Here is a 19,854-nt window from a genome sequence, read left to right as displayed (position 1 = left end):
TTGGTCGGCTGGGTAAAAATTGACAGTGATGATGAGTGTGAAGTAAACACAAGTAGAAATAGTCAAATTAAAGTGATTGTGTAATTTTAGAAGACTTAAAATTCAAACAAAGTTACTGTAAAATTGGGACCAAATCAGATTTTCCCCAGCCAATCCTTTTCATCAGTCTCCTACCTGTTTGTGTATGAAATGGTCTATATCAATAAACCTGAACCTGAACCTGAACCTGTCCACCTTTGCTTATTGTGTGGGAGGCCAGAGCTCTGAGTTTATGGGCAAAGCATCTTGGACCAGCACCTTTGTTTATACACGCTGGCCTACGTGACTGATTTATGCTAGAGGCTTTAAAAAGGGGCGGTTCTCTGAGGAACCAAACAGGTTTCCTGTGTAACCCTTTTGGGTGCCTCCAGGAACCATTTTTTTATTTTATTTATTTATTAATATTATTATTTCATGTTATTACTATGGTTACCATTAATTTCTATTATAATGAACAAACCGAACCAAATACAAAATAAGAATAGATTAATATTAATAAATAGAATACACAAAAAAAATAATATAATACATAAGCAGCATGAATATACATAGGTTATACAATAAAAGACATCTCAACAAAATGCATGGAAACACATATGTTCCATGTAATAAATCAATGTAAAAAAGTACATCTAATATACACTCATTGTGCTGTAAAATTCCTGAAAATTATGATCCTAACTTTTATCTCTATACTGAAATCTCAGATATTGAATTATTCAGCTATTTTGAATTGTAAAATATTGAATTCTGTGATGCCGTGAGACTGGAGACTGTAAATGAACGCTATGGCTTTTGAAAAAGCTTTAAATGTGTGACTTGAATCAACAGGACTCATAAATGATTGAGTATTCTCACTAGAAACAAGATAGATATTTAAGGTGGAGTATAATTATCTGTTGTTCATTGGATTTTTACTGGTGCCAAACATTTCAATAAGAATCCACACAATCAGCAATTTTGTGTGTATTTTGTGTGGCCTGGTCCGTACGAATCTGTTCAGGCAGTCACTTGACCTGAGTGACATCACCCTCAGCTGCACTGCTCTGTTCAGCTGTTCTAGTTCACAACGACAGTATTTAAATCTGAATCATCTTTCTCCTGCTGTTTTATGTGTCACTTGTTGCTTGTCAACGGTGGTTGAGACTGTTGCAGATCTCTCCTGCTGTTTTATGCGTGACTTGTAGCTTGTCAACGGTGGTTTGAGACGGTTGCAGATTGCTTACTGTGATAGTAAGACCCAGTCTCTCTCTCTCTCTCTCTCTCTCTCTCTCTCTCTCTCTCTCTCTCTCTCTCTCTCTCTCTCTCTCTCTCTCTTTTTTTTAACCAATTGTGTGTTTGGCGTCTAGGGATGGATGCTGTTTAAATTGGCGATAGATATGCTATGTGGATGTATTTTGATCAGCCATCCACTCTTTGGGTTCATATAAGCTCCCATGGTTATGTGTACACACAGGCAAGTCACTTTGTATAACTTACTTTGTTATCAGTGTTGCTTGGTTCGAGGTTATATCCGGGGGTCGTTTGGGCCAAGTAATAAAAACAAAACAAAACATTCTTAAGTAATGGTGGGTGGCTCGCGGGTGGACGAGATAAATCATTAATGATGGAAATATTAGCTACGTTCTCTAAAATGTTTAAAGCTACATTCTCTAGAATGTTTAAAACTTTTTTTTTTCTCAGGCTCTAATTTTGCAGACTCTCATTAAGCTATGCGGATGTTTAAGCAGCAATGGAGCCTAAACAGATCCGAGAGAAAATCCAAAATGGAGAATTGCAAACAAAACTAAAGGAAGGAATGGAAAGTACTGTGTGAGCGTTTTAGTGAATCAAGTGCTGGTTATGTGATAGTGTGTAACGACTCTGAAACGCTGTATGTATATGATGGCCACAAGACTCATACATTAGTCTATAGATCCAGCCTTTGCTTGGGCTGAACTTAATTATTTTTTTTGTGTGTGTGCGTTCAGGAAGGTGCAGTGATGGAAATGGTGACATTCCAATTTAAGTTTGAATGTAGTAAAGCCTGTGTTTAGGCTATTAAGCAAATGCAAATTTGCCAATGAAGAACTTTTACTTTAAGTAAATGTTTGTTTACAAGCAGTCTACTTCAGAGTAATATATTAAAATATCATATGATGATAGTGTGGGGGTCGGGTGCAGATATCTAAATCATAGAAAATCATAGGTTTGGCCCAGGTGGATGATTCATTTTTAAGAGCTAGATCTGATCCGCACATCTCTACATGTTATGGTCTTCATGCAAGCAGCTGCTTTTCATAAACACCTCTGTGTTTGCCTTATATTCTCGCCAGAAGTGAAAGACGAAATTCTGAATTCTGAGAAACACAGAGTTCTGCAGAATGTATTAAGTTATTTATGATATTTGTGAGTTTTTCCATGTAGTTCTCCTGTTGCTTTGAGTTTCTGTCTGTGAAGTAGTGTACATCTGTCTCAACCTCTGTAATTCATTCTCCTTTGTTCATATGTCACAGCTAACCCCATTACAGGTCTAGTTTGTTCTTGCTAATGTCACCATCTTCCATAAGGCTGCGTGAGACTGGATGATTGAGAAATTTGATCTTCAGGCAGGAAAATGTCCCTTAGCTTCTGGCTTCATAAGACTCCTGATAGAAGTCACTAATCACAGGATGGATGTAACCAATGTTCTCTCTAAATATATTCAGGTTTGGTGCACATGCATGGTGACAATTTCTTGTTGCCCGTAGCTACACGTATGGTGTGTGGCATTGCCCCCATCACTCTGACGGCCTCTCATCATGACCCTGACAGGCGCCTTGACTCCACCTGAATTTCATTTCTTTACACTTTTCAACCCAACAAATCTGACAGGAGATGAAAATCCCCCATATTCAAGTGTTCATAACGTTCTTCAAAGTGTTCGTCGTCTCTCCTAAAAAAAAAAAAAAAAAAAAAAATCTGACTACACAAATATAATTATTAGTGATGGGTGTTTTTATTGCTGCTAGATGCCGCCCCAATAATGTCTATTTGTGACATCAATGTGTATTCCTCACCCTGCAGTCTCATATCTGAAGACTCATTTCAGTGCATGCATTGCATCCATAGGGCTTGGAGTTTTAAAAGTATACAGTATATGTGGTTTTTGAAGTTCTAATAGTTATTAGGAAAATAAGATGAAAAAACGCCATGCTTTTAGTGGCTTACTTAATGTTGATTAGATTTTTAATCTCCTTTTTAACCTAATTATGTTAAATACATCTGCTCAAATACAAGCAGAGCAAACTTGATGCATTGTTCGACATTGTTTTGTATGAGAGAGACCACTTGCTGTCTTTTGTGTGTTTGTCTTGTTTGGTTATCGAGTGTTTCATTAATGCTATTTAAGCTTCAAAATATTCATATTTTATAATCGTTTTTTTTATTTTTTATTTAAATAGGACTGTAATCATAACTTTTCATAAGTTCTCATAGATTGTCATTTTTATTCAAGGAAAATAAAGAATTCAAGGATGAAGACATTTAAACTATTTATTTTAGTTATTTTATTTTACTTTAAAGTCCCTGTAAAGTCAATTCTACAAAAAAGTTCTAAACACATTATAAATGTTACATATGTATTGCTAAAACATATTACAAAGTCTGTGAACTGTGAAGTACTGAAATGTGGAGTTAGACCGTTAAACAGTTTTTCACCATTGCAATTTTACGGATTAATTGGACGGGGCTAAAACAGGGCTCCGTGACGCACTGGAACCAATGAGCTGCTGGACACCCCCCTATTTGATGACGCACAGAGTCTGATCTCCCTCTCTCCACACACACTCCCCGAGCACATTCGCATTCACCGCTCAATCGCGAGTGCCTGTCAGTACTATTAGTTACTACAGCTGAGCCTACAGTTTTCTAGCTAGCTATGCCTTCGATACGGACATGCATGGGCTACTACCTGGATGCGATCATGTACAAAACAGATCGGTATCTTCATTTAAATTCCATTAAAAACGATCACATCAAGAAGAGGTTTTTAGAGAGCCTAACGTTACCTTGATGAAGAGGATTCACTGATAATTCACTGATAAACCGCTGTTACTGGTGAACGGGGCCGAAACGACGATCTCCCGCCTCAGCTTTCATCCTCCCGTCTCCAAAAGCTAATCAGCTAATATCACCGTCAACAGCTTTCCCGTGAGTGGGCGTGGTTTCAGCACAGCCAGCGGACACGCCCCCAGCGTTTGAGAGCAGAGAATCTGCTCATTTTTTCATGATTTTGATAGCTTATTTTATGTACATCCCGACTTTTTTTATCATTCAAATTTGGCTGGGTGGCTAATTACACATTTTTCTGTGGTGTGACAAACTCAGAACACATACTTAATTTTGACTATACAGGGACTTTAAGACTTCCAGAAAATCCAGGTTACCACATTTATTAAATTCATTCACAATCCGTATTATACATTCACTTTCTGTGCCCGATAGGCTGTTTAGTTTTGTCTTGTCACATGTACACAAATTAGATTACATTAGTCATATCTTGTAAATTTATATCCAGTTGTGTTGCACGACATGCTGCAGCTTTGATACCTCACTCACTATTTTGTTCATTGGTTGTGGCCCTGTATGTAACCTTTATTTGTCTTATATTCACCTCAGTGCACTCATATTCACTGCTTTTTTAATGCAGTAAAATCACTTTAACTTGACTGGATAAATGGATTTGTATGAGCTTATGATCAGAAAGATGATTTTCTCAGGTCTCACAGACATTCATTATTTATTTGGTTCTTTTGGCACATTTAGCATATTCAAATTCTGTTGCTGCTTTGTGCTTATGGAATTGTCTCACAGTTGATATTTTAAATCTTAATCTTGAACAGCCCCGTCAGTGTTAGAGGGAAAGCAGGATGTGTGTCTGACATGTGTTTGTGGTCAAAGCAGCAGGAGTGTGCTCTGTCGCTCTGATGCTGTTTGGGCTAGACAGAATCATGTGAACCACTACATCTAGTCTTTTCTCATCTCACTTCTCTTATTCAAATGCATTTGTTTTTTAGCTGGAGGAATAAGCAATTATAAATCACTGCTCTTCGCAAACAAATTTTAGCCTCCAATGTATGCCATTGCTTCCTGTCACAAAGGGTCGCTTATGATGCCATCATCACTGACCGGATTGCAGCTCAGATACAGTAGGCTTGCAGGGGGAATGTTTTCAGTCTCTTATGCTTTATGTTCTATTTCATGATGTGATGCAGTTGACACAAACACAGAAGAGCCTCATTCTCCAAATAGAGGATGGTTCAGATCACCTGATCTGCTTTTGACACATCATAACAATCCATAGTTGAGTCATTCCAGATGTGCACATTGCCCTATGTATTGTACTTTCTCTTCAGTTGAACATCAGGATTTGATCTCTGGGATATCCTGTTATTGAGTGGGGCTGTTTTGTGCCATTGGCTGTTTTGACAACATCAACTGAGCCATAAAGCAGTCATTTACAGTTTGAAGCCATCTTGTTTGTTCTGTGTACTACGGTCCACAGGTGTGACATATTTGGTTTAATGCTTGGTCACATTGACCACAGGACACCCCTAGAGACACTGGCCATTGATAAAATGCTTTTGCTAACCTAATTTTCCATAAATATATACATAATAGAAAAAATATATATATTTTTCACTTTTTTTTTTTCATTTTATTTTTAGTAGCTGATGTTTTCTTTTTTTGTCAATTCTTCTGTGCAAAATCCTTGAACTCTGATCTGGATCTTGCCAGGACAAAATATCATCTTATCCGTTCTCTGGAAGTTTTTTTTTTTTTTTTTTTTTTGCATGTTTTTAGGTCATTATCATGTAAAATGTCTAAACAGGTTGCTGTTGTCTGTGTATCTTTTTTTTTTTTTAAATGTGCTTTGTTAGCTCACCTTAAGTTTTTTCATGGCTAAAGTTGCTACTCAGAACAATGCTGAAACACTTTACACCAAAATCAGCTGAGTGAATGACTGAACTGTGCATTTTGAGATTTTATGATAAGCTGAATGAAATATAATCTTTATTAAACCTGCCATGTTGAAACTTGTGTGACGTTGACTTGTGGTGGAAGATCTTTTGTGACTAAGATAAGGACGGTTGCAGTGAGTCCATTCAACCGAAGGTGGATCTTACCAAAAACTGCCTATGTGATTATCTATGCTCTGCCCTACAGGCAAATTCATGCAAATGACTTCTGGAAAACATATGAACAGCTGTGTGTGTGTTTATCAAACTGACTGCTCGTACCTCAGGCAAACAAACCACAAAAAACAAAAACAAAAAAAAAAACACACACTTGTCGTGTGTCTGCAAAGTGACACATTTCTTAGTTGGAATTATGGTGGGAATTGACCCTTATCTCTTTGTAAACCTGGTTAATTAATAAACCTGTTATACTTAGGGCATGGTTTAAATTTTACTATGCAAATATTTTTTTTTCTGTCGAGTGCACTAAATGTCCGTTGAGTGCACTTCTCTTTAGGTTATGTAAGGTTATCGTTTCGCTTCCTGATGTTTAGTGTTCATGAAGCACTGATTATCCAGAAGATAGGCTCCCGTAACTAAATCATCCATCCATTTTCCAAACCACTGGTCCAATGTGGGTTTCCTGACTGCTTCAGACTTCGTACTTCCGCTCTTTTTCAGTTCGCTTCTGTACTCAGTCTGAGACATCGACATGTCTCTCAGTTTTCCTCCGGCCTAAAAACAGCCGGCCAATCAATGAACAGAGGGCAGGCTGAGAGCCGTGACATAGAGGCTAATCACAGAGTTTAAGATTGTATTTTAGATCAGAGAAATCGAAAAACGACCTTGGATACGACACGGGATGCAATTTGCTTTGTTGTGGAGAACATTGTCCCGTCAGCGAGAAACTGGGCAGGCCAAAGGCCGGCAAGGTGATAGTTGTGATTGTGTCCCCCTTGTTTGCACTCATGGAGGATCAGGGATTGTTCTTCATACGTTGCTTAAAACATCTGAGACCAAATGAGACATCTAAGATGATATCATCGTGCTAATCATGATCCGGCTAAGGGCATCCCTGGGTTTAACTCTTCCAGACCCACATCAGGGACCAGTAGCAGCAACACCTTCATCACTGGGAAATGAGATTTAAATTATCTTTGTATACTGTGAAATAATTTGTTGCTGCATTAAATGAAGTAGACCTATAATCCAAATTGGCTGGTTTAGTCATTTCAACTGTTAAATCTTGAGTAATGATAAATTGCTTTGTCTTGTGAAAGTAAAAACTGATAAACTTATGTTAATGTAAAAATATTTTGCCATGAGTTATCAATCACATTGCACTGGAGAGTGAAGAAAACTTCTCAGATGACTGTCCTTTGGAGGAAGTACTTTAATTTAATTGATGGCTTTAATTGATTTATACTTGTGCCTATTATTTCTGACAGGAGTCCATATGTACAGAAAGGCCTACAGAAGAGTCTGCACATAGCCGTGATATAGGGGTGGGCAGTGTAGAGACAACTTTTCCTTTTTATTTGTTGCATACGGCATGTGTGACACAAACGACACAGGGTGAAATTCGTTCCCTATACGAGTCTTCAACAGAAAATAGAGTATTTTGAAAAAACAAAAATCAGGAAGAGAAATAGAACTTGACAAAGAAAAAATTGCACTAGAAATAGAGTTGCTTCAAAATAAACTTCAGAGTAAAATACACTATTTCACACAGAGTACTATTGCTGACCTTGCATAATATTTTTTTAAAAGATGACTGAATAACTGGCTTTTCTTTACAAAGAACTATTGAAATAAAACTCTAAGCAAATAGAGTTTTGCAAATTTGTCTTGTCTTTTATTTTAGGCTAAATTAAACTTTTTTTTTTCTTTCTTTTTTTTTTCTTTTTTCTGATGTTGGCAGTGTTGTGTAATATGACACATGCAATGTCCCAGGCCCTGTCAGGTGCAACCCTCAGGCTTTTTAGACCCTGAAATCTTCCCTTTAGTTGGCCAAAGCTCATGTCATTGTGTGGCCTTGTCCTAGAGCTGCATTGTAACTGGTCTGGGGTTTGGATCAGGGAATGGGGTCATAAAACACCTGTCTCCATGCAGGATCCTGTTGTAGTCACCTGTATAACGGAAAAATGCAGTTCTCAGCATAAGTGTACTGTGAGTTTGATATTTATAATTTTCCTTACCACGTTCAAATAATGTTCATAAATGTGAATCTCTTAAAATTCTTGAGTCATGCACAGATCCTGGCCATTTTGCTTTCACACTGATTTGTGAAATGGAACATGGTCACACACACACACCATCTAAGAGATTTTACTCAGTCAACTGCCTTTAAAAAAAGTGATATAATATTACTAATCTGGAATATTAAAAAATGGAATAGTAATTTGGCATCTCACACATTTACATAAGCCCCCTTTTTGCTCACAAAATCCCTTCATTGAGGCCTTAATGGGAACATTTGTGCAGTCTCGTGTATGGCACCAATCACGTAAGTTAAGCCTAAGGGACTGTAAGTCATAATCGACATGGTGGTCATGATTGCATTATCTTCATTAAAAATTATAATATACCCTAAGTTGGCAAAAAAAAAAAAAAAAAAAAAACTAAGAGCCCTAGGTAAACTTTGTGAATGGCACGAGTCACGACTGAAAGCTTATCAAGTTCTCCGCATCTCCAATAGTGTAAAGGAAGCCACTCGCAAATAATTTTAGGGCAATGCAAACATTTTGTGCTGTTGTTGAAGCCCGACATCGAATCGAACATTAATGTGCATTTCCAACAAAATAATAATGTACAAACCCAATTCCATAAAAGTTGGGACACTGTACAAATTGTGAATAAAAACAGAATGCAATGGTGTGGAAGTTTCAAATTTCAATATTATATTTAGAATAGAACATGACATATCAAATGTTTAAACTAAGAAAATACATAATTTTAAGGGAAAAATAAGTTGATTTTAAATTTCATGGCATCAACACATCTCAAAGTTGGGACAAGGCCATTTTTACCACTGTGTGGCATCCCCTCTTCTTTTAATAACAGTCTGCAAACGTCTGGGGACTGAGGAGACAAGTTGCTCAAGTTTAGGAATAGGAATGTTGTCCCATTCTTGTCTAATAAAGGCTTCTAGCTGCTCAACTGTCTTAGGTCTTCTTTGTTGCATCTTCCTCTTTATGATGCGCCAAATGTTTTCTATGGGTGAAAGATCTGGACTGCAGGCTGGCCATTTCAGTACCCGGATCCTTCTTCTACGCAGCCATGATGTTGTAATTGATGCAGTATGTGGTTTGGCATTGTCTTGTTGGAAAATACAAGGTCTTCCCTGAAAGAGACGATGTCTGGATGGGAGCATATGTTGTTCTAGAACTTGGATATACCTTTCAGCATTGATGGTGCCTTTCCAGATGTGTAAGCTGCCCATGCCACACGCACTCATGCAACCCCAATACCATCAGAGATGCAGGCTTCTGAACTGAGCGCTGATAACAACTTGGGTTGTCCTTGTCCTCTTTAGCCCGGATGACATGGCGTCCCAGTTTTCCAAAAAGAACTTCAAATTTTGATTCGTCTGACCACAGAACAGTTTTCCACTTTGCTAGAGTCCACTTTAAATGAGCCTTGGCCCAGAGAAAACGCCTGCGCTTCTGGTTCCCGTTTAGATATGGCTTCTTTTTTGACCTATAGAGCTTTAGCCGGCAATGGTGAATGGCACGGTGGATTGTGTTCACTGACAATGTTTTCTGGAAGTATTCTTGAGCCCATGTTGCGATTTCCATTACAGTAGCATTCCTGCGTGTGATGCAGTGCCGTCTAAGGGCCCGAAGATCACGGGCATTCAGTATGGTTTTCCGGCTTTGACCCTTATGCACAGAGATTGTTCCAGATTCTCTGAATCTTTGGATGATATTATGCACTGTTGATGATGATAAGACACTGCCTTCTGAGAGACACTGCCACTCTGAGAGGCTCTTTTTATACCCAATCATGTTGCCAATTGACCTAATAAGTTGCAAATTGGTCCTCCAGCTGTTCCTTATATGTACATTTAACTTTTCTGGCCTCTTATTGCTACCTGTCCCAACTTTTTTTTTCCAAAAGGAGCCAATATTTGGCATGGCAATTCAAAATGTCTCACTTTCAACATTTGATATGTCATCTATGTTGTATTCTAAATATAATATTGAAATTTGAAACTTCCACATCATTGCATTCTGTTTTTATTCACAATTTGTACAGTGTCCCAACTTTTATGGAATTGGGTTTGTATTTAAACGACACCCTCACGACGATAGTTTCACGAGAAAAAAAAAATCTCAGAAATTAGGCTACTACACTATCGCGCTGCGCTAAAGGACTTCCCGTATCAGTCGCGATCAAATCCTGTTTACATGAAATAAGCCTGCTCACGAGCAGGTTCAAGCTGATGGACCTGTTGCTATGACAGCAAGTCCAGGATGAGCTTCGAAGCACCAAACGATCCAAGATCATGGCATATCGCCAACAATCAAATCCAGCTAACTGAGTTAGCGACGTACGAAGAACGAGCCCCTGGTTAATATTTAATTTTCAACAATATTATTGGTCTGTGTTGTACTACTTTCATGTTATCACTGTGAAGCTGCTTTGATACGATCTGTATTGTGAAAAGCGCTATATAAATAAATGTGACTTGACTTGACTATAATTCTGTATATTTTCAAATATACTGTTAAACCATGCAGCGTTTCTCAAAGTGTGGGGCGCGCCCCACTGGTGGGGAATAGAAACATGACAATTGGGGTGCGACAAACGGGAGAAATGGGTTTTTTTTTTTTTTTTGCCCATCTCTATTAATTCCTTTATATATTGAGCATTAACTCAAAACAAAACAACGACATGAAGACTATACATTTTATTTTAATATTGAATTGTTTCTATAGAACGCTTGAAATGTATTTTTATTGAATTGTTTTGTTTAATTTCAGGCTTTAGAAAGCTTGAAATGTCTTTAAACAAAACAGTTCACAACTAAAATAAACAGACTACTCTTTAGGCTATTTCTCATAGTTTCGTTTCATTTATGACGAGGTGTGCTTTAGTTCACGAGTTACCACAGCCGTGCTTAACTCCATGCTTATGGCTGTCTTTTATATTTGCTTTATTTATTAAATCCAGACAATTGGTTGATGAAAAATTGATTAAAATGAATACAATTTAGGCTATACAAAACGAAATTTACTTTAAATAAAGCCTTTCTTCTAAACAACTTAATGAAGTGGTCAAAATCATCTTTGTCGACCCAAGTCTCTCGATATAGTATTGCGTATCCATTTTCATAATCACAGATGGAAAAAAATAACATTATAACAAATATGAACCTAAATGTGCTAATTTAATGGCTGCAACACATATAGTATAGGCTTGCAGACTCTTTATTTAAAATGGCTGCACATTCATTTAATTCTGAAGTTTGCAAACAAGTTGAATGGCATTCTTTTGTAAATGCAAGTGTCACGTTCTTTGAGACGAGTGCATGTTGCAAAGTCATATTAAAGAACCGATTAGAACGTGCGATACACTCGCTTCACTGAGCCGTGCTGTACTGTGGATAGCGTGTTAAATACGTGTAACCAGGGTGTGATTTGCCGGGGGGATGCGTGGGATTTCCCCCTTTCTGGTCAGTGTGTCCCTGCCTCTGCTTAATTATTTTTATCCCCGGTGGGGATAAATTTATCCCCCCCTCAAAGTGATCAGTGCTACTAAACTAGTGGTGAAACGGATCAGAAAACTTATCATGGATCCGTGGTTTGATTAAAGTCCATTTTATTTTTAAATGCGCTACTTTGGCTGACTCATATAGCTGTCACTCTGCACGAGTCTGCAGACTTGCTCAATGTCCCGCCCACGGCGCTATCTGATTGGTTACACCTCACGCCTATCAACACTTGCGAGACGGTTGCATGTCCGCACTGGGCTGTGGAGCTGTGTGTAGAAAGGAAGGCAGCATTCAGAATAAACATCACAATCTGATTATCTGTTTCTATGATGACAAGCAGAGCTAGTGTCCCAGTCACTGAGAATGGCCGAAGTTATACACACGGTGTTTCACTCACTCTTGAACGTCTGGCGCGAGTGATTTCAATGTTAAATCGATGTAAAGACGCGTTTGCGCGCGTCTAGTGGTTCTGCAGCGCGAATGAGGCATCTGTCTTTTCTATCATTTTGCTGTATCTCAGCATCGCGATGTAACATTAACATTATTACTTTCACTTAACAGCAGCAGTAAAACTGTTTCTATGACGGTTTAACTTTGCAATCAATCCGTGGTTCAGGAGAGGCTGATGTAAATTTGCCTACCCTATTAATCTATTGATTTAATTATTGCATGTTTTTCGTTGCATGATCACAGTTCAAATGTGTGGGAAGCTATTAGAGTAAAAATATTGCGTTAGGATACTTAATGTGTTAAGATTTTTTTTTCCTGCAGTGCAAATGCAGTGATGAAGTTCATGTTCTCATGATTTATTTTTTATGAATATATATTTTTTTTCAAAACATCCCCCCCCTCTGTTTTTTTTCACAAATCGCACCCTGCGTGTAACAATAAAATAACTTCACTGCCACACGTGAATGACGCGTGACGTCGGGACCTGACACTTCACTGCCACGCGTGATTTGCGTGACGCCTGTGTGACGCCTGTGTGACGCCGGTGTGACGCCTGTGTATGGCGTTCCGATAGGCTCTTTAATATAACTTTGCAACATGCACTCGTCTCAATGAACGTGATGTCTGCGTCTGCCGAACGTGACGTCTGAGTCTGCCGAACGCCTCGTCTGCGTCTGCCACATCACTCGTTCGTCTGCCGAACGTCTCGTCTGCGCCTGCCGAACGTGACGTCTGCGTCTGCTGGGAGGGTGGGGTGTACCAAATAGCTCATAAGGAATGCATAGGCCTACTGCTCTTCAATTATGTTTGTTTATAAATTAAGTGTTTTTACCTTGCTTATACATATATTTTTTTTCAAATAGTAGCCTAAATATTAATTCACACACATTATCTTATTAAAACTTTTGTTTGACATTGTTTCTTGTCAATTTTCCCAAAGAACAAGATGTTATTTCATCATGTATAGCCTATTTGAGAAATGTAAGCATATTTACGGCATTTATTTTAAAATAATGAAAAGGGTAATCTAAGACATATAAGGACAGGGTGACCCTGATATTTACGGAAATCCGTCGTAGGTACTCATATCGACGCATAACTTCACTGAATATTACATACATTATATATTAGTAAATATATTGTCTCAAATGTTTAAATATATGAAAATGTCTTATGTAATATGCAATATATTGTACTAACACCTTATAATTCTGTATATGTTCAAATATATACTGTTAAACCATGCAGCGTTTCTCAAAGTGTGGGGCGCGCCCCACTGGTGGGGAATAGAAACATGAAAAAATTTTTGTCCATCTCTATTAATTCCTTTATATATTGAGCATAAACTCAAAACAAAACAACGACATAAAGACTATAACTTTTATTTTAATATTGAATTGTTTCTATAACGCTTGAAATGTATTTTTATTGAATTGTTTCATTTAAAGACATTTCAGGCTTTAGAAAGCTTGAACTTTCTTTAAACGAAACAGTTCAAAACTAAAATAAATAGATTACTCTTTAGGCTAGGCCTATTTCTCATAGTTTCGTTTAATTTATGACGAGATGTGCTTCAGTTAACGAGTTACCGCGGCCGTGTGCAACTCCATGCTTATGGCTCTCTGTTATATTTGCTTTATTTATTAAATCCAGGCAATTGGTTGATGAAAAATGTATTAAAATAAATACAATTTAGGCTATACAAAACGAAATTTACTTTAAATAAAGCCTTTCTTCTAAACAAAACTTACTGAAGTGGTCAAAATCATCTCTGTCGACCCACGTCTCTCTCGATATATATTGCCTATCTATTTTCATAAGATGGAAAAAAAAAACATAACAAATATGAAACTAAATGTGCTTATTTAATGGCTACTTGGAGACTCTTTTTTTATTAGAAATGGCTGCTCATTTATTTAATTCTGAAGTTTACAAACAAGTTGAAAGGCATTCTTTTGTAATATCTGCAACATTTATCAATGTGGTAAGGTTCAGACGATGTGATGGAAGAAGGCAAAGGGGTCGGCAAATACTGGAGCTTGTGTGCTTTATTCAGACAGATCAAATAAAAATACTCTTTTCACAGCGACTGCGCGCTTCCACGTAACATCAACAAAATAATATCACAGACTCGTTCCCGCTGATCCACAGCTTCCTTGGGTTTCGGACAGTTCCTCTGTTCACAGCTTTCCAGCTCCCGGTCTCTGCACACAAGCTCCAGACTCTCTCAAAAGAAGCGTCTCACTGAGCCGCTTATATACTCTCCCAACGCCAATCACTGCAATCACAGACAGGTGTTTATCATTTGCACTTGACCCGCTTACTTCCCGCTCGACTCCTCCCCCGCTCTCCCGCTGCAGACAGCGCTGAACCACGCCCCCCATACCACATACCCCCACCGCCCGTCTCAGGCCGGGGAGCCGTCCGGCCTGCAGCCTCCCCCCCCCCCCTCCGGGAGAGAAAGTCAGCCACAGCCATCTGTGCACCCGGCCTGTGGATCACTCTGAATTTGAATGGTTGTAAAGCTAGATACCAACGAGTGATCCGCGCGTTGACATCTTTCATGCGGTGGAGCCATTGCAGGGGAGCGTGGTCCGTACACAGGGTGAACTCCCGACCCAGGAGATAATAGCGGAGGGTGAGGACAGCCCACTTGATGGCCAACGCCTCTTTCTCAATGGTGCTGTACATCGTCTCTCTCTTGGAGAGCTTGCGACTGATGTACAGCACCGGCCGTTCCTCACCCTCCATCTCCTGGGCCAAGACCGCCCCCAGTCCTCTGTCCGACGCGTCTGTCTGCAGAGAAAAGGGAAGAGCAAAGTTAGGAGCCTGTAAGAGCGGGCCGCCACACAGAGCTGCCTTTATCTGGGTAAAAGCCTGCTGGCATTGCTCCGTCCACTGGACGGTATCTGGCGCCCCCTTTTTAGTTAGATCAGTCAGCGGGCTAGCAAGGTCCGAATAATCAGGCACAAATCTCCTATAATATCCTGCCAGCCCCAGGAACTGTCTAACCTCCTTTTTGGTCTTGGGTCTCGGACAGGTCGCAATCGCGGCGGTCTTGTCAATTTGGGGACGCACCTGTCCGTGTCCCAAGTGGAAGCCCAGATACCTGACCTCCACGCGCCCAATCGCACACTTCTTCGGGTTGGCCGTGAGCCCCGCCCTCCTCAGCGACTTGAGAACCGCTCGCAAATGCTGCACATGCCGCGGCCAATCGTTACTATAGATGATAATGTCATCCAAGTACGCCGCAGCATATGCAGCATGCGGCCGTAGAATCCGGTCCATCAAGCGCTGGAAGGTGGCGGGTGCCCCGAACAAACCGAACGGAAGGGTGACAAATTGGTGTAATCCGAACGGCGTCGTGAAAGCAGTCTTTTCTTTGGACATTGGAGATAAGGGGATCTGCCAATATCCCTTCGTTAAATCCAGTGTCGAATAAAACCGAGCCGTGCCTAGCCGATCGAGTAACTCGTCAACCCTGGGCATTGGATATGCATCGAACTTCGATACAGCATTCACCTTGCGGTAATCCACACAGAACCGGACGGTGCCGTCGGTTTTAGGCACTAAAACTATCGGGCTTGCCCAGTCACTGTTGGATTCCTCTATTACCCCCATATCCAGCATCGCCGCTAATTCATCCTGAACTACCTTTTTCTTATGTTCAGGTAATCTATATGGCCGGCTGCGAACCACCACGCCCGGCTCCGTCTCAACGTGGTGCTGTATGAGATTCGTTCGGCCAGGGAGGGGTGAGAACACATCTGCGAATTCCGCTTGTAGCTGTTGGACGTCAGTGATCTGGGACGGTGAGAGGTGGTCCCCACAAGCGGCCAGAGGGCGGGATTGCACTTTTACATTCGCCTCTGGCCCGAGATCCTCCTCCCCACTCACCACCGTCGCCAGCATCGCTGACTCCACCTCATTCCATTTTTTAAGGAGGTTGAGGTGGTATGTCTGATGTGCTCCCCCCCTATCTGAACGAATGATTTCATAGTTAAGATCATTAACTCGCCGTGTAACCACAAACGGTCCTTGCCACTTGGCGAGTAATTTCGAGCTGGATGTGGGAAGTAATACGAGCACTTTATCTCCCGGTGCAAATTTACGTAGCTTAGCCCCCCTATTGTACAGCCGACTTTGTCTGTCCTGAGCCTGTAACAAATTCTCCATAGAGAGCCGCCCCAAAGTGTGGAGTTTTGTTCGCAGGTCCAGGACATACTGAATTTCGTTTTTGCTATTAGAAGGTCCGTCCTCCCAAGCCTCCCTAAGGACATCCAAAACCCCGCGGGGCTGGCGTCCATAGAGAAGCTCAAAGGGGGAAAACCCCGTGGAGGCTTGGGGGACCTCCCGTACAGCGAACAAGAGGGGTTCCAACCACTTGTCCCAATTTTTGGCGTCTTCCCGCACGAACTTACGAATCATGGATTTTAACGTGCGATTAAATCGTTCTACCAGACCGTCGGTTTGTGGGTGATAGACGCTGGTGCGAATCGATTTAATGCCCAATAATTCATATAGTTCGCGTATCGTACGTGACATAAACGCCGTGCCCTGATCGGTGAGAATCTCTTTTGGGATTCCCACCCGGGAGATTAATTGAAACAGCGCACTCGCAACGCTTTTAGCCGAAATATTGCGTAGTGGGACTGCTTCAGGGTATCGCGTGGCATAATCCACCAGGACTAATGCAAAGCGATGCCCCCGTGCTGATCGCTCTAATGGCCCGATGAGGTCCATGCCAATTCGCTCGAAGGGGACCTCGACTAACGGCAGGGGGCACAATGGTGCTTTACTATGGGCCGGAGGGTTCACTAACTGACATTCATGACAAGACGCGCACCACCTGCGCACATTCTCATGAATGCCCGGCCAAAAGAATCGGGCCATTAAACGATTTAACGTGGCTGTCTGCCCGAGGTGTCCAGCCATCGGATTAGAATGAGCCGCCTGGAAAAGCATTTCCCGACGGCTTTTAGGTACTAACAACTGGGTTGTATCTTGCTTTGTCTGGATGTCCTGAGTCACCCGATACAACCTATCTTTAATCATGGCAAAATATGGGTACGTGAGCGGCTGATCGGGCCGCACCGGCTGCCCGTCGATGACCTGGACCCGTTCAAACGCGTTTTTTAGCGTATCATCTCGGGACTGTTCCAGAGGAAAATCATCACGGACCGAAAAGATGGGTATCTCGGCCCCGTTCCGTTCCTCTGGATCAGCCGCCGATGGTCCCGGAACAGCTTCGCCGGCCTGAACAGTCGCCCCCCCCCGGTGCCGTTGTTTTTTCCCAGGAGCACCCGCACACAAACAAGCCAATAACGATTGAAACCCCGGCCAATTGGTACCCAAAATCAGCGGGTGCCGGAGGTGCGGATTAACTGCCACCTCCACACTATGTTTTTGTCCCCTAAATCGGATGATGACTGGCACGACGGGATACCCCATCACCTCGCCGTGCACACACCGCACCATAACCTCGCGGCTCTTATCCAATGCCCCTGGCTGAATCAAGCTTTGGTGGATGGAGGTCTGGTTACAACCTGAATCCACCAAAGCTTGACACGTAACCCCCTTAATACTCACGGGTATCTGATACAGCCCAGTCTGATCGGGGGCAGCCTGTGGCGCATAGGGGACCCGAATGAAGGTGTCCACCTCCATCAATGGACACCTGTCGATAAAGTGCCCCGGGTCCCCACAACGCCAACAGGCCGGCCCAGGCCTCCCCGCCACTCCGGCGGCGGGAAGCGGGTCAAGGGATTGGCGTTGGGAGAGCGCGGGGCCAGCGGACGCCGGAACGCTCCCAGGCAGGGATCCTCCCCGAGGTGGAGCACGGGGCGCCTCCGTGCTCGGGCCGGACCTCCAGCGGGGTGCTGGTCGCGGGGGAAATCCACCTCGAGACCTGGGAGCGGGGACAGTAGTGGAATGAGGCGCAGCGGCCAGTCAGTTTCCGGCCACTTCCCCGCCCCGGCCGTCCTCTCAAAGAGGTCCAGGAAGGCCTCCGGATCGTCGAGCGGCCCCATCTTGTGGAGGGCTGGGGCCGCGGGCGGGGAGCGGACCCCCTGGTCCACCCAGCTCCGGAACTGCTCGCGGGCCTCCCGTTGTTCCTGGAGGAGCGCGTCGAAGCGTCGTTCCTGCTGCTCCTCCATCTTCAACAGGGCTGCCTGGTGTTGCTGATGCAAGCCCGCGAGCCCCTGGATGATCTCCGCAAATGGCGAAGACAGAGGATTCCTGGTGGCGGCTGCTTCTTCCATCCCGGGGTTCGGCACCAGTGTGGTAAGGTTCAGACGATGTGATGGAAGAAGGCAAAGGGGTCGGCAAATACTGGAGCTTGTGTGCTTTATTCAGACAGATCAAATAAAAATACTCTTTTCACAGCGACTGCGCGCTTCCACGTAACATCAACAAAATAATATCACAGACTCGTTCCCGCTGATCCACAGCTTCCTTGGGTTTCGGACAGTTCCTCTGTTCACAGCTTTCCAGCTCCCGGTCTCTGCACACAAGCTCCAGACTCTCTCAAAAGAAGCGTCTCACTGAGCCGCTTATATACTCTCCCAACGCCAATCACTGCAATCACAGACAGGTGTTTATCATTTGCACTTGACCCGCTTACTTCCCGCTCGACTCCTCCCCCGCTCTCCCGCTGCAGACAGCGCTGAACCACGCCCCCCATACCACAATCAAGTACACAGATAATTTTGCATGCATTTATAAATCATTATGGTAAATAAAGTAATAAATAAAGTAATAAAACAATAAAGTAATAAATAAATATGAACGCAACTCGTTTAATTGCACGTTATTAAGCATTTTACTCCCATAGAAAATCATTAAAAGAACGTTTACGTGGTTTAATGCAGATTAGACCAGGGGTTTGTGTGTGGACCACTATTTAATCAAGATTTTTTTTATTCAGTCTGGTTGAAGTCCCCATTAGGATAGAAAAACATGAACCCAAGTCCTATCACAGACGCAGACGTGACGTTATAAGACAGACGCAAGTGTCACGTTCATTGAGGCGAGTGCATGTTGCAAAGTCATATTAAAGAGCCGATCAGAACGAGCGATACACTCGCCTCACTGCCACGTGTAAATTGCGTGACGTCAGCGTCACATCAGCGTCACGTCTGCGTCTTAAGTTGAATAGAAATAAATAACAGACGTTGAGTGAGACGTTCATTGAGACGAGTGCATGTTGCAAAGTTATATTAAAGAGCCTATCGGAACGCCATACCTGTGTGACGCCTGTGTGACGTCTGCATCACGTCTGCGTCTTAAGTTGAATAGAAATAAATGGCAGAATAAAAAAAAAAATAAGACGTTGAGTGAGACGTTCATTGAGATGAGTGCATGTTGCAAGGTTATATTAAAGAGCCTATCAGAACGCCATACTCCTAAACGCGAGTGTGTAGGCTATTGACGCCTGCAGCGCTTGACATTTGCCTTGTGTTGAGAGAGAAGAAGCAGCACCGCGAGCCCTGAATATGGAAAAAATCGATTCGTGGCCGTTGAGATTCGATTTTGAATCGACCACATTAAAAAAAAAAAAAAAAAAAAAAAAACATTAATCGAAAATCTTTTTTTGCCCGGCCCTAGTCAAAATTCCCAGTTATCTGCATATAAAGTCAGCGAAGGAAAACCAGTAGGCATGGGCGGTATCCA

General features: G+C 42.0%; 1 protein-coding gene and 1 long non-coding RNA gene across 4 annotated transcripts in view; both read left to right on the top strand.

Moving 5' to 3' along the window:
• cdkal1 (CDKAL1 threonylcarbamoyladenosine tRNA methylthiotransferase) overlaps positions 1 to 19,854 on the top strand; it is a 541,736-nt gene that overhangs the window by 86,891 nt on the left and 434,991 nt on the right. The gene's annotated exons all lie outside the window — the stretch shown is intronic.
• LOC148976931 (uncharacterized) lies at positions 14,065 to 19,835 on the top strand. The gene is made up of 2 exons (XR_016145671.1): positions 14,065 to 14,164; positions 18,878 to 19,835. It is a non-coding gene; the product is annotated as an uncharacterized LOC148976931 (long non-coding RNA).

This window comes from Pimephales promelas, chromosome 12 (assembly GCF_988280905.1).
Source record: "Pimephales promelas chromosome 12, fPimPro1.hap1.1, whole genome shotgun sequence".
Taxonomy (NCBI): Eukaryota; Metazoa; Chordata; class Actinopteri; order Cypriniformes; family Leuciscidae; genus Pimephales; species Pimephales promelas.
This window is presented reverse-complemented; position numbering and strand designations above follow the sequence as displayed.